Here is a 12,187-nt window from a genome sequence, read left to right on the forward strand (position 1 = left end):
CGCACAAGCACCGAGTGGTAAGAGGTATGCAAACCTCACTAAACACTAGGCCTAAACCTAGAGCAAGCGCATAAGCGGTGGTCTAATCAACCTAAGCACTTCGCAAAGCACCTACGCTAATCACCTAATAAAACACTAAGCACTATGCAAGTGAAGATCACTAAAATGGTGTATCAACACCCTTGATGTGTTTCCTCAGCTCCACACATCTCAAATGGCTGATTGGGGGGTCTATTTATAAGCCCTACTGAGAAAGTAGCCGTTGGGGTCGAAATCCCGCTTTTCTGCTACTGACCAGACGCTGATCGCGTCCTGACCGGACATGTCTGGTCGTCCCGATCGTTGGAGCCGCGAACAACTGATCGAACGCTGCTAGCGTCTGGTCACATGCCACCGGATGTGTCTGGTCGCATTTTCACCGCTCTAGAACCTCTCTGTACTCGACCAGACTCTGTTGTCCTACATCCGGTCGATCTGCCACCAGCGTCCAGTCACTGCTGCTGCCGAGCCTTTTGATCGGGCATCCGATCACTGTGCTACCAGCGTCCGGTCTAGCGTCCGGTCACTTCTGTGAGCTCGTTTCTTCGCGATCTTGCATACGGCTTGGTTCCTATCTTCGTGCTTAGACTTTGCTTGATATCTTGGGTCTTCTCTTGTGCTTCTAAGGTCTTGCTTATGGTGTTGATCATCGGATCATCATGTTGCCTTCGTCTAAGTCACATCTTGCACCCTATTGAACTACAAAACAATCACTTGCAAATTCATTAGTCCAATTTGGTTGTGTTGGTCATCAAACACCAAAATCCAAAGTAAATGGGCCTCGGGTCCATTTTCCTTACAATCTCCCCCTTTTTGATGATTAATGACAACACGACCAAAGCAAGCATATAATAGAATTTTGAAATTTGAAAACTATCTACTTGCTAGGATGCAATGCAAGGGGCAAGGTTATATGATACTAAAAGATACTACTTGTAAGACTAAAGGATACTACATAACAACTTATCTTGCCCTTGCAAATGTCCCCATGTGGCATTATGGATTTAAGCCTTGCTTCCTACAAATTCTTCCCATTACATAGGCAATCCATAATCTACTATTCTCCCTTTCTCGGACCATTACCACTTGTAGACCATTACCACTTGTAAATTATTATGATCTAGCTTTTGGTCCTACAAATTAGTGCTTGTTTTTGGTCCTCTAAATTCTCTCCCTTTGGAATCAAACACCGAAAAGGAAGACATTAGTAGCACAAGGGAGGATCAAACTTTGTGAACATTTATGTGTAGAGTGAAATAGGTCATAAAATTTGACTCTCACATTATATAGATTAAGCTTCCCCAAAATATATGCATACATATGGTAGAAGGCAAAGTATATGCATAATTAGCAAATTATTGCTCAAGGGAATTTTAATCTATATAATGCATGGAGAAAGCATATAAATATCAAAATGAAATCAACATGATGATATCGGTTTAGAAATACCACATGTGGAAACCAATTTGATTTCTACCACTTGCAATAGGTGGTGAATATTTGAAGTATGATGCTTAACTCCGGAGACTCCATTTTCCTTGCAATAAGACTACTACACACATGATAAGCTTAAAAAGGTGTTAGTCTCAAAGCATCCAACTTGTAGAGTAACCTCCCCCTAAATTTGTGCACACAAGTGTGGGACACTTGTAGACGTCAAGCACATTGATTTTAGAATCAATAATACCACTTGAAAGATGACATCTCATGAATGTGAGAATCATTTGCGAAGATGATATTTGGGAGAAATTATCTACAATTTAGACTTTGACACATATTGGGTAAACATTCAAAAGACAAGCTATGTGTCGTGCTCCTAAACACTTTTAAACCATGTAGGTTTGCTCCAAGGGTTAAGAATGAAACCGAGCAAACCTACCATAAGATATACCAAGTGTATGCATGACAAAAGATATAAGCATACAAATGCAAACATAGGCATGATAAGTAACTAGATGCTTAAAGATACCAATTTGTAAGAAATACCACTTGTAGGAAATACAAATTGATACTACTTAAAGGAAATTGAATCTAGTTACCTAACATGGGAAGGGGAATTTGGGTCCATAGTATTCACTAACCCACTTGGCAATAATTTTGTCCATCATGATGCACCCCATGAAATGCACCCATACTTTGCCAAGTCTCTAAATTCCTCGACGTCCATTGGACTTCTCACTTTTCTTTCGGTATCCAAACCTTCTTGGTGCTCTTCATGTTGGAAATGATTTCCTTTGGCACCCAGAAGCGTTTGACCCTATTATTGGCTTGCTTGTTCACCTTGATAGCTACCACCTTGTCATTTTTCTTCTTCTTTAACAAGTATGGTGTAGATGCCTTCTTGTCCACCTTATTGGTGTAGGTGTTGGAGAGCTTGCTTGTTTGCTTCTTCTCTTTCTTCTTTGCTCGTTTCTTTGTGATCTTGCGTATGGCTTGGTTCCTATCTTTGTGCTTGGACTTTGCTTGGTATCTTGGGTCTTCTCTTGTGCTTCTAAGGTCTTGCTTATGGTGTTGATCATCGAATCATCACGTTGCCTTCGTCCAAGTCACATCTTGCATCCTATGGAACTATAAAACAATCACTTGCAAATTCATTAGTCCAATTTGGTTGTGTTGGTCATCAAACACCAAAATCCAAAGTAAATGGGCCTAGGGTCCATTTTCCTTACACTCGGCCTAGAGGGAGCTGACCCTCTGCTACACATCATCGCGATCTTGGTAGGCCTAGTCATGCTCTCGGAGGGCCTGGTCATGCTCCGAGCGAGCCACGCCACGCTCTGAGCGGAGCCTCTTCGTGGTTTGAAGCAGCTCGTCCCACTCCTTTCATAGCCGGGCGACCGCCTCAGCATCCAGGTTCGCGCTATTCTCTAGGGCGGTGAGCTTCTCCTTGGCTCCTAGCTTCAACTCCCTTTCCCACTCAACCATGGCCAGAAGGTCGAGGATCTGCTCATCCCGCTCCTTCCTGACCCTGGCCTCCTTGTCATCCCTCCATGACCTCGCCGACAGGGCCTCGAATGCCCTCTTGGCCTCATCATCATGCCGATAGGCCTCGGCCACCTACGACCGAAGACTGCCTGCCTCTTCAGCAAGTGGAGTCAGCTCAGCCACCTTTCTGCTAGCGTGGTAGCAAGCTGAGCCGTCACCTCCCTGCATAGTCACGCCTCCTCGACGAGACAGCCCTAGGTTCCCTTCTGCTCATGAAGGAACCGTGACTTCCCCCGGCTACGAGCGATGAGGGACTGAAAGAAGACGATGGTCAGATTACAAAAATATGTGGAGAAAGGAAACAGCAAGAAGCAGGATCAAGCAAATACCCAGTCAGCGGGAATGATAACATCGGCCAAGGCACCTCGGGCATGGTTTAGAGCTTCGAGCACGGAGGCAATTCCCACGTTGAGGCTCTCCCGCTCCATGCTCTTGGCGGTGGCATTGAGGGTGAAGAACGTCGACGCCGGGTCCTCTAGATTTGTCCACCGGAGCAGGGGTTCGCCCCGCATAGGCAAGTCGCCACCCATCGACGTCAGGGCCTGAGACGACTCCCCATCGAGATGCCCCCTTCGGTCATGGAAGGGGTCAGCGGTATGGGCACCGACCTCTCTCCCATAACCACGACATCCGGGGACCCCTTGGTCGTGTCCTCCTCAGTCTGGCCCATGCCAAACCCCATTGCCTAGGCTACCGATGGCGCGGGTCGCCCCAGTACCTCAGGCGCCACCACGATAGGGTCCGGCTGTGACCCACCTGTTACAGCCGCCGCCACCTCCACCTGCATTGGTGGGGTCACGACCGGCTGCGTCGCACCCATCGCGGTCGGTGCCACGAGCGTGGTCGGTAGCCCCATCCGCCCTGTCATTGGCAGCGGTGTCGCCACCATCATCGGCTGCTCGGCGGTCTCCGAAGGCGCCTCTTTGGCCCCCATGTCCGCTTGTCCCGCCAAGGGCATGGGCGCCACCATGGGCAGGGCCTGACCAGCCGGCGATGCAGTCACACTGGTGTCGCTCCTGCCCAAAATGAGCGCGACACCAGCCGACGGCTGCCGCCTCGCTCGAAGGGCGACGCTCTTCTTTGGCGCCAACACCAACAGATTACGCCGTCTCTCGACGTTGCAAGAAATGAAAAACATAAGTCATAATGAAATCCACCCAAAATAGAGGAAGCAGGGGAGCTGATGCTCATGTTGACGCTGTTGGGCGGCAGATACGTTTGGGGGGTGAACCCCCAGACCTCTACTCCGCCTCGTCAGGGCGAGGCCGATTCGAGCCCGCCCCCTGCTCTCGGGTAGAGGGGATCGCTCCCCTTAGATCTTGGGGCACGATGACGAAGCCACCCACCTCCGCTGGCACCTCGGGCGTGGTAGCAGAGCCGCCCACCCTGTTGGATGCTAGGGCGGGCCGATGGTCCGACCCGTCTCCGCCTGCTACATAGACGTGCCCCCCTCCTCTATGGAACGGGAAGGGTCCCGACTCCTGCAAGGACAAGCTGATACCTATCACCACATCCTCGCTCTCCAGATCATCCCACTTGATATCATCGACTACCTCATCGCCGTATTCCTCCTCATCATCATCCTCATTGTCGGTGTCCTCCCCTCACTCCCACGCCTATAGCTTCCGCTGCCTTTTCTTCCTCTTGTCCTCCTTCGCCTTCCTCAGCTGCTCACCCTTGGCACGATTCACCACCCTCATGGACAAATGCCTCGGTAATGGAGCTGGGTGATCCATGAGGACGAGGTCCCTTGGCTTGTCCCACCCCTCTCAATGTTAGTATCAAGAGGTCAAGAAATCAATTGAAGAGAAGACGTGAGGAGGGGAAACTTACAAAGATGACATAGCCTGGTTCTGGTCGCATCGGAGGATGTCCTGGCACCGGGTAGACAAAATCGAGGGGGCGCCCACGTTGTTCGACGAAGGCTCCATCGCCTCCTTAATGCGCTGCGTGACCTCAGAGTGGGAGAGTGCTCCCTCGGCAAGCGCCATCCTATCGAATGATGCCTCAGGCGCCATCGCATACAGCGGGAGCGCGTGCCTCATCAACGGCGCCACCCTCCTTGCGTAGTAGGCCCCGATGATGCCCGACCCCTTCAGGCCACTCTCCTTTAGGATGCGGATGGCAGCGAGGTGGTCCCAGATCTTCTTCTTGTCCTTCTCTGAGACACCCCACTTCCTCCACGACTCTAGGGACTCTTCAATTAGGTGCCCGGTGAACTCTGGCAGGGGGGCGGCGTCGTTCTTGAGATAGAACCACTATGAATGCCACCCCTTATTGGGGGTCGATAGCCGCATCGATGGGTACTCACCAACCTGGTTGTTTTAGAGGTGGATGCCGACGCATCCCATCGGCGTATGCATCTCTTGCCTGCCACTCTTCTCCCTCTTCTTCTAGAGGGTGACAGCGAAGAAATGCCGCCACAGATCGAAGTGGGGACTGATCCCCAGGAATCCCTCGCACAGGGCGACGAATGCCGCCATATGCTGAATCTCGTTGGGATTAAGGTGCTGCAGCTCGATCTTGTAGTAATGAAGCAGTCCCCAAAGAAATCTATGGGTGGGGGTGGCGAACCCTCATGGAGGTGCGCGACTAACACCACATAGCCATCGGGCGGCGACGTCACATCCTCCTCGTCGGGCAGCCGCCACTCATGGAGGTCCATGCGCGGAGAAGGCCCTCCATGCACAGGAAGGTGATGTCAGAGTGGCACCATGGATCCATTGGAAGATGAGGGCTTGTGGATGCGAGCTCGACGGCAGTGGGGACGCGGATGTAGGAAGCCTAGGCGATTAGCGGTGGTGGCTGTAGATGCAAAGGCAAGGTATGAAACCCAGGGGGCGAATCCTTTGGTTTTATAGGGGCGACGGGCGCGAGGAAACCAACCGCCCACCTATATCTCCATGCCTACCATGATCTGCCACAATGTCATGCCACGAGATATGCGCACGCAATCTCTATCCATTTCCTCAAAAAACTCGCCGGACATTTTGCCTCTCCAGACGGGTCACGACTTGTTACAAGTGCGAGGAATACGGATCTAAAAACACCTCTACGGCCCATCTGGGCCCAGGAGCTCAAAGGTTGGCCCATCGATGGGTTCAACAACCGTTCTAGGAACCTTCAAGGTAAGGAAGTTGAAAGGGGTGGGTCCGCTAGCGACCAGCACCCAGGCGCACAAGCGCTGTGGGCATCCTGGCCCACATTCAAGTCTCAGCCAGATATGATCCATGGTTTTTTCCTAAAGAAGGCAAAGATCCCTCAGGACTGGTCGAACGGACCCGAGAACTATATGGATTAACCGCTGAGAATCTAGAGTCGATCACCAGTTGGCTTTAGCTGGATCCCCGCGAACGGGATACCAGGGCTCCAGTTAGGAAAGACCTTTTCCAAACCACCAAATCTCATGGCCATACCTGCTGGAACATCCTCAATTTTCCTTGAAGGGAAAATCCACAGAATGAATTTTAATATGATAAAACCAAGAACTGATTCCATCATATTATCATATTTCAGTCAATGTCACAGTCATACATCGTAAGATTACAAGAATACAAGATATTACCTCACTAGGGAACACACCTGTTACAGAGTGAATCTAGCGGAAGACTATCGAGTGAAGGCTCCTCCACGGGCATCATTAGAGTTGGCGTAGGGCAGCATAGACTCCATCTCCGAACCAAACTTGAGCGTAGGCACGAGACCTCCTAATCCTTCTAAAGTCAGCATCTCTGAGAAACAGGAAATCTGCACACCGCTAGATGTGTGCAGGCCATGGTCAGCACCGATGAGCTTTAGTGGAAAAGATAAAACAAGGGATCTGGCGATCCTATAATTTGGCTGTGGTTTGCATCCTTAGCGCATGCGAAGAGATAAATAATATAATAATTATCAAGTTTTAACGCATTCCCTAAACCACACACATCCACATCCATCCACCAACCCATCTATCCCAAACCATCTCCACACCACCACACCATATCTCGTCTCACACACTTGGGTCGACAGGCCAACTCCCTCTCGGCCTTGTCTCAATGGCCCACAGCCCCAAAGCTCATGATCGGAAAATACCCCAACCCTAGAGGGAGGAAAGAAGGACTCATCTCCTATCTAGTTTAAGCGAAACCCAGGAAATGTCCATAGCCGACAAGTCGGCATATGTATCGATCGATCAACCAAACACTCTACAGAGGTTTTACATACCCACAAGATTAGCCATCCTCGGAGCCATGTATCTCCTAGGTAGAATTCTAGTCGCTTGCTAGCCTAGAACGATGCCACCCTACCTCTCAGCCCTGGAATATCCTAAGTCTAGTCTGGGATGGCTGATACTGTGAGTCGTAGACAAAGCCGAGGCCCTCTGGATGTCAAGAGCCAGGTCCACAAGGCCTCCTGAAGTCTCAGAAGGGTGTGGGGGAAACTACGCGCCCCGTACCTCCTTGCACACGTTTGCCTAGCAGTAGTGGCGTCATTCGACCAAGTAGTCCGACCATCGCGCACCATATAGGGCGAGTGGGATGTAAATGATTCCCGGTGAGTCTGAGTACTAGTAAGTCCTTAGGGATTGACCAAGCCATAATGTCTTCATCAGGGTTTCCATTTTACGTGCCACCACAGCACCTCTACCCCAGGCTCCACCTCTCCGAGGTTCACACCCAAGGACACCTCCAATTACCATTTACCCGCCACAGGTATTCCATATCCAAGTGTCCAGGTAGCACCACATGGCAAGACTCGCCCTAGGCTCATCGTTATTCTAGCTCGGTCGACACAACCCTCACTCTCCACGCACCCAAGACACACGCAGCACGCTCACACACCACCAAGTCCGACACCCATAGCCAAACCATTCCCAGGGGGGTTCACCACCAGCATCACATCCCCGATATAATGCGAAGTGGAGTTAATAATAAGTATAGTGGTGTAATATGCAAGCAAGCAGGCAAGTAAGCATATATAAGCAAGCGAATGCGCAAAGTAGGGTGACGTGGTAGAGTGGGTTGCATCAGGGCAATAATGGCTCAGGTAGTAGCATGCATCAAAGTATTATCAAAGGAATAATTATAAAGCACTAGCAGTTCTAGATATCATGCAATGTCTAATAGGATTCTCTAAAAGAGGGTGCTGCCATGACACCTGCGATGTAGAGGTAGTAGTGGTACAATTCTCCATTCGTTGGTGTTCCATTAGCGGGGTCACCTCCTCCTGCGTTGACTCCATTCCATAGTCCTTGTCGTCATCCATGTTCTCTTGGTCCGATCATCAGCTACTCCACGAAGCGACATGCAAGGCAAGAGAGCACTCAACACTCAAAAAGACGACGAGACGCAGGAAAATCCAATAACACCAGCGAGACAATAAGAGATACACGGCTTAGCCCTCTCGGTGGTTGTCCGATTTCCTTGGGCCAAAGAATCACAAGTGGTGGTTTGCTGAGCACAAGCTTAAGTCATGGCCAAGCCAGTGTGGCTTTATGATAAACGGTTTAAGCCAGAGCTTATCCAGAGCAAACACCACGGCTCACGATCTTTCGATCCAGCATCATGGAGTTGACGGGGATTGGAAGTCAGGCCCCCAAGAAGAAGAACGATGGGGCTCAGCTCTTATAGCCTTATCCCGCAAGTCACAATTGGACACGAGTAGCAAACAAGAATGATTAACACTATTGTAACTTGGCTCCAACGTACTTCGGCTCGCCCGCTATGGTAGAAAGCGGTAGCGCAAAGAGATGGGACATCAACGGTTCCCCTCGATCCACACGACACAATAACGTCGGGAGCCAAGAAGAGGGTCGCTCAACACGGCAAAAGATGCGGGGGTTAGCTAGGCACATCCATGTCATGTTCTTAGACACATCTTCGGGAAAGATGGTTTTAGACGGTCGATCGGGTTGACACGCACGGGTCCAAGGTATGACTTAGACCATAGCTTCGCTAACCCAAAGGGAATAGTCCGGTCTTTGATCCAATCGTCATGGGCAAGACGGAATCAAACAGAGCAGGTTAACGGTGCAACAAGAGCAAGAACAACAAGGGACAATGTCTACTTCTTCCAACACTCACGCCACGACGAAAGATGGGGCATTGGAAGGAAGCGACAAACACCAAGTGCGCAAACCACTAGTAGGGTACCCGACTTAGGTGCACTAGCACTAAGACATCTCTCTAATTCATAGTGGTGCGGTTGTCACCGTGGGAATCAAAGAAATGCGATGGTCATACAAGGTACAAGCATACGGGGGTTTGAGCACGAAGAGGCAAGTAAAAGCAAAAGAGTGGCGTAGCTCCATGGTCATGGTGAGGCAAACTCGCGGCCACAAGCTACACCAACGAGTTGGCATCCATCGTTCCATGATTGTTATCTCCCAGGTCATCTCCCACAGGACTTGGTCATGGAGGGCTCAAAGCGTGCGGGTGATATCCACATCGATGTTAGTATCGACATCGAATCCATCACGACCATGTTCTAGGGCCGAAGATAGGAGCTAACACTCGTGGTACTATGAAGTCAGCTAAAAAGCGAGGGGTCGAGTTACACTCGGCATCACGGTCATGGCGAGACGGATCCCGCGATCGTAACGTCCGAACAAGGTACGATCCCTCAGCCAGCTCGAAGGCTCGGCACACAGGCAACAACACCAACAACCAGCGATAAGAACCAAACACGACCGAAAGATGCAACAACTCGACACGACTGCGGAGTAGCACATTCCCTAGCTGGGTGATAGATGAATTCCTGCGATGACGAGAAAGTAGTGGTACGCATCTCTGGAAGTTGGGGTCGTCCACCATCAGGGTCCATCACCTCCGGATGCGTTGTAGGACCCATCTTGAGCTCGAGTCATCACTTGGATGAGCGGCGGCGAGAGATGAATGGGGGGCTAAATAGCTGCCTCGACCGTGGCATGCGTCTCATGGGCGAGCGGCTTTCGCTTCTAGGCTTCGACGGTGTGGCAACTCAGCAAGGCAGGGTCTGGGGCTGGGGCTGCTCACAACGTGCGCGTCTGTGGCTAGGCGGAGGTGCGCGGCGACTGTGAGGCGATGGCCAGGAGCTGTGAACGATGAGGCGGGTGGCAAGGCAAAAGGCATGGCCTTGACCATGATCCCTGGGCGACGGCGACAGGGCAACGTGCTCATGCCGGTGGCCAGGTGGGTGGACTACAAAGCAGTGGCCTAGCCGCTACTGTGCTGCGCGTGTGCACTGTGGGTTTGGCGTTCCGTGTTCTTCCGCTGGCTAGGCAAGGTCTGGGGGTTCCTAGCGCTGAGCAGGACGACAGGGCTCAAGGGCGCGGCGGGCAGAGCAGAGCCGAGTACCACGGCACGTGCGGAGGCGCTGGGTCGCGGGTGTGTGCAAGGCTATGCCTTGGCCATGAGGGCAGCGAGGCAAGCACGGTGTGGCGGCGCTGAGGTCGTGCGGCGGCCGTGGGTGGCTACCGGCATGGATGCGCTGTGCGTGTATGGCCCCGGTGGTGTGTGGCGCCTTCAGGGCGGGTGTCCGTGTGTGTGTGGCTATGCCTGTGTAGGTGCCACGGCCGGGGCGATCTTGCCCTCGCGTCGTGGCTCGATCGGCACGCGGGGCGCAGGGGCGTCGCGGATACATGGTGACCGGCTGTCGCGACACGATCAGAGCAGCGCGATGGTTGGACAAAGGAGAACGGCACGAAGGACGGGCAGGCAGGCGGTGAAACAGGGGATGCTCACCGGGGGCTTGTCGGTGGAAGGTCGCGTGGTGCAGGTCAGGCCCGGTGCAGGTAGCGCTGAGGTCGCGTCGATGCCGTACGCGCATGCTCACAGTTCAGCACAGGGCTTTTGGTCGGTGATGAGGGGCTCTGAGGGGTCGTTCCGGCGTGCAGGAAGTCGTGTGGTGCGGGTGGCTCCGAGATGGTTTCGTGTCGTGGCCGCGGTGACTCCTGGTGCGGCTCAAGGAGATGGCGCGGGCAGGGAGGAAGCTCGCTGCATTTCGGTGGTTCAGGGTGCTATAGTCCGAGTGACGCAGGGAGAGGTTGACGCGGCGAAGGCTCTGTGTCACGGCGGCGGCGTGGTTGGCGCCATCGCGACCTTAGGGTGGCAAGGCCATGGCGTTCTGGTACTAGGAATGGAGGCAGAGAGGAGACGGGAAGAAGCGGTGGCGGGGGTAGGAGGGCCTAGGGCTCCGCGCTCTGGGCTCTTTATAGGATGAGCTCGGCCATGGGGCTCGGTGAACGGTGGATGCAGGGATTTGGTCACGCAGAGGGCTAGGATGTGTCCGGGGGTAGGGCTTGGGGCATCGTGGTTCGATCGTGGGTGTCTTGGCGACTCCAATTTGGAGCGGCGGCCGGTAAAAAGTGGAGGCGGGTGGCGTCAGCGGGCATGGGCCACGGCGACGACGTCACGCGAGGCGTGACGCGACCTAGGGCAGGGCGTGGTGCCGCGGTTCACTTGTGTGGCCGCATCCGGGCGTGCGCGGGGGTTGGTGGTCAGGTCCGGACGGTTGGGATGCAGGGCGTGGCCTTGTGTGCTCCTTGCCCGGTGCGCGCCGGTGCTCTACTGTGTGCCAGAACAGAGGAGGCGAGGGGGGACCTGGGAGAGGGATGACGAGGGTGTCCCACCCATCAGCGGCACAAGGCGAGGAAGGGAGAGGCAGGTGTGGGCGAGCTGGGCCGCGGCTTGCTGGCCAGCCGGCTAGCTGTGCGCGTGAGCAGGCCTGGTGGGGATGTTGGGTAGGCTTGGCCCGCGAACGCCGGGGAGTGCTGGGCCAAGCAGGCCATGCGGGTGAGGACACGAACAGGCCAGCAGATTGGAGAGCTGGGCCGTCTACGGTGCTTGTCTTGGGCCAAAAGGAGGAGGGGGCTCGGCTGGGCCAGCTGAGAGAGTAGGACGAGCTGGGCTAACTTGGCACCATGGGCCAAAATGGCTTTCCTGTGTTCCTCCCCTTTTCTAATTTCTTTTCTATTTCTTGCTCCATTATATTTACTTCCGAGAGCTCTAGGTTGGTATACATGTGTCGCCTATCACGTGTTCACCTAGGTGGGGTCCATTACGGGTCTCGGAATCCAATGCCAAGGGTTGGCATCGATGGGCATTGATTTACAAGGAAGGTCGATTGACTTTATGAATTAGATCAAGGGATTTGAATGAGGTTCAAAAGCAAAAAGATGAATTGAGAGAGAGGAAAAGGGATTCAT

Source organism: Miscanthus floridulus, chromosome 2, assembly GCF_019320115.1.
Source record: "Miscanthus floridulus cultivar M001 chromosome 2, ASM1932011v1, whole genome shotgun sequence".
In the NCBI taxonomy this organism is placed as follows: Eukaryota; Viridiplantae; Streptophyta; class Magnoliopsida; order Poales; family Poaceae; genus Miscanthus; species Miscanthus floridulus.